Source organism: Delphinapterus leucas, chromosome 6 (assembly GCF_059928025.1).
Source record: "Delphinapterus leucas isolate spDelLeu-1000000601 "Yukka" chromosome 6, BTC_Dleu_Yukka2, whole genome shotgun sequence".
NCBI lineage: Eukaryota > Metazoa > Chordata > Mammalia > Artiodactyla > Monodontidae > Delphinapterus > Delphinapterus leucas.
This window is the reverse complement of record NC_143134.1, coordinates 16,126,386-16,130,504: the sequence shown is the minus strand read 5'-3', so window position 1 is coordinate 16,130,504 and position 4,119 is coordinate 16,126,386.

Sequence of the window (4,119 nt, the reverse complement as noted above, 5' to 3'; positions counted from 1 at the left end):
TGATCTCACAGGCCTGCCAGGGAAGCATCACAGGTGAGCTCAGGGAGCAGGTGGGCTGGCCGAAGTTCAGGGTCCCAGGGGGAACCTTCCTGCAGGGTTTTCACCTCTCTGGAGGAGGAGGTAAGGGAATTAACATTTATGAAGCTCCTACTAAGTATCATTGGCTGGCTGGCTACTGCGTATTGCCTGGGTCCCAGGCGACAGGCAGGTGTAGTTCCCACATAGGACAGACAGGCGGGACTCACTTGCACAGGCTCCAGACCTGATGGCGGAGCAACCAGGAGGCGGCCCCAGGCTACTGGACACCAAAGCTCGTGCGTGCCCCGCTCTACACTAGGGACAGCCTGCAATGGAGCCTCCATCCCTCTACACTAGGGATGGCCTGCAATGGAGTCTCCATCCCTCTACACTAGGGATGGCCTGCAATGGAGCCTCCATCCAGGTACAGCCCAAGACTCAGTCACACAAACCACTGAGCCCACTCCACCCGGGGGGGACAAGGGGCAAAGGGAGCAGGTGCAGGCAGAGGGCACAGGCTCTGGGTTCAAATCCCGGCTCTGTCATCTGCTCACTGTGGGACCTTGGACTAATTACCCAACTCTGTGTCCTCGTTACTCTTCTTTCACACAGCAGAATCACAGCATCACACGGCTGGTGGGAAGATTAGGGAGATAATCCGCGTGCTGGGCATGTATCCAGGTCCACGTGAGAAAGCCCCCAGGCCTGCCTCACTTTCAACTAAACTTTGGAAGCTTGTCTCCAAGCCACAGTCAAGGGGAGGATGGAAGGTAGCATCCAAGCCAGCCAGCCGTCTCTGGGGCCAGGCCAGGCCCAGAGGAGCCGGCAGGGCCAGGACAAAAGCAGGGTTCAGAAGGCACAGCTTTGCGGGCCTAGTTAGGATCAAGAATACGCACCATAAACTGAGGCCACAGACAACAGGACAGAGCCACACTTGCGTCCCTGGCCACCCCCTGGGAATGTATATCATTGTGTCTTTTAAACGGCCGAGCCGGAATCACAGAGGTTGAGAGCATGGTTGACCCCCCTACAGAGGCCCCACTGTCCTCAAGCACCATCAGGGGCCTACTTGGGGCTGCTGGACAGTTCCTTCTCTCTGTCCCCATCACCACCACCAGCCTGGTCCCCGCCACCACCCCTCTCTCCTGGATCGAAGCAGAAGCCTCCTAACTGGTCTCCCAGGGTCCACTCTTGCCCCAGAACGACCGATTCTTTGCACAGCAGCCAAGGTGCTTTGTGAAAATCACAAATGCAATCACGTCACCACCTTCTTTCAACACTCCCGTGGCTTCCCATCACGTTCAGAATAAAATCTGAGCCCCTCCCTCGGCTCATGGGGTCCTGCCCGCCCCTCCTGTCCCCCCACCCGGTCTCTCTCCCCGCCCCACCCCCGGCCCCCGTCGTGTCTTCTCTGTCTCTCACGGACACCCGAGCTTGTTTGTGTTCACGCCATCTCCCCAGTGGCTGTGGATGCAGAAGGAAGACTCCTGCCCCCAGTGCTCAGACTCCTGCAGGGCAGCAGTCACAACACAGCGAAGGCAGCTCTTGTCCACGGTTACACCGGATTCCTGAGAGGCTCACAGGGAGGGGCTCTATACCCCCCGCCCCCTGGGAGCAATGGGAGAAGTGGGTGTTGCCCAAGAACCTTGCATCCACGTTAGAGAAGCCCATGCTTTAGAGGCAAAGACGCAAAAACATACATTTGTAAAATAATTTAAAACTGTAATTGATGCCCCTCTCCAGGTCCAAAACAGTGGGCCTCCCTCCTGTGCGCTAAGCGTGTACTGGACCCACAGAGGAACGAGTGGGCCCCCAGAGTGGGCATCTGGGTCCCCCAGAGTGGGCATCGGGACACAAAGCAGCCCACCTGAACCATCGGTGTGACCTGAACCACACGTGCTGGTGACGGTGAGCCCATCCGACACCTGATGAACGCCTGATGGCTGCTTCTCTAGATTCCTAAGAGCCTTTAAGGGACTGGATCTCTGAAAAGACCCACCCGGGGGGCTGGGATGGACACCTTATTTTCTGCACATACACTCCCTGGAGTGAGTGGAGAACAACCCTGCAGAAAACTAAGGGGAGGGAGGCACCGCAGCGGGGACGGTGTCGGGGCCAGCATGGAGAGGCCGGGGGCGCCAGCATCGCCAGGCACTGCAGGCCGGGCATCTTCTGGAGGCCCCGCCGTGCCCTGTGGGGCAGGTCTGGTTGTCATCATTTAACACCTGGGGAAACTGAGGCTCTGAAGTGAAAAAGGGCCCTGAATTCTGTTCCGTTCCAGGTTCTGTCATTTATTGGCTGCGCCACTTCCCATGAGTCATTGCCTCTCTCTGAGCCTCCATCTGTAAGTTCCCAAAATCAAAGGACCAGGGGAGGGGCTAGGAAAGGGGCAGGGAGGTTGTTGTACCTGACCCGTAAAGCTATGGGGTCACTGAGAGACAGAGACAGAGAGACACAGAGAGACAGAGACACAGGGACAGAGAGACACAGAGACAGAGAGGCACACAGAGAGACAGAGACAGAGAGACACACAGAGAGACAGAGACAGAGAGACACAGAGACAGACAGAGAGGCACACAGAGAGACAGAGACAGAGACACACAGAGAGACAGAGACAGAGAGACACAGAGACAGAGAGAGAGACACAGAGACAGAGACACAGAGACAGACACACAGAGAGACAAAGACAGAGACACACAGGGAGACACAGAGACAGAGAGACACAGAGAGACACAGAGATGGAGAGACACAGAGACAGAGAGGCACACAGAGAGACAGAGACAGAGAGACACAGAGAGACAGACACACAGAGACAGAGAGACAGAGAGGCACACAGAGAGACAGAGACAGAGAGACACAGAGACAGAGACAGAGAGACACAGAGACAGACACACAGAGACAGACACACAGAGAGACAGAGACAGAGAGACAGAGACAGAGACACACAGGGAGAGACAGAGACACACAGAGACAGAGAGACACAGACAGAGAGGCACACAGAGAGACAGAGACAGACAGACATACAGAGAGACAGAGGCACACAGAGAGACAGAGACAGAGAGACACACAGAGAGACAGAGAGACACATGGAGAGACAGAGACAGAGAGACACACAGAGAGAGAGACACACATAGAGACATAGACAGAGAGATACAGAGACAGAGAGACACAGAGAGACAGAGACAGAGAGATAGGGACAGAAACAGAAAGACAGAGGAACAGAGAGAAAGAAAGAGACAGACAAAGTCGGAGACAAGGACAGAGAGACACAGAGAGAAACAGAGATGGAGAGACAGAGAGGGAGACAGAGACAGACACACAGAGAGAAGAGACAGAGAGACAGACAGAGCTCTGCAAGAGAGAATGGAAAGAGAAAGAGACAAAGGAGAGGGAAGCTACATCAGAATTTGGGGCCTGAAAGAGAAGACCGACTAGATGAGGTGGCAGTAGGAAGAGCCCGGGTGGGAGGCCGGCCCTAAGGACATGTGGTCACAAGTAGTTGGGAGGCGCTGGGAAGTCCGACTCTGAATCTAGGGCAGAGGGGAGGGTCAGATTAATCAGATTGGATGATGGCCCGGGAGGCAGAGCAGTGGGGGACGAGGGCGTACGGGTTAAGGTGATGAAGCAGGGCTTCGGGTCCAGAGGCTCCACACCAGCACCCAGAGCTGCCCTGTGGCTGGCGGAGCCTTGGTGCCATGGGTCTCCCAGGTCAGCTGTGGTCTCTGTGCTCCAAAACTCAGCTCTGCCCAGATGTGGCACCTGCAATGCACAATACTGTGGGCCACAGACTCCCACAGGGGCCAGACCACAGATCTATATTCTCTCAGGGGTACACTCAGACCACAGCCTCTACCTCTCCTAGACTCAGAAGGTGGCTCAAGGTGGAGGAATGATTAAGTAGCAGAGCCAAGCCTATGCTTCCAGGTCCCAGGCCAAGGTAACAGCGACACTCAGATTCACCTAGGTCTGCCCTACCAGGGCAGAGGGCGCAACTTGATCCGCCCCTCCATCCCCATGTTCCCCGAGCCACAAGCCCCTCTGCCCATCTTGGCCAGTGCAGTGGAAGACAACGAGCCCAGAAATGCTGGTTCAACCGTAACA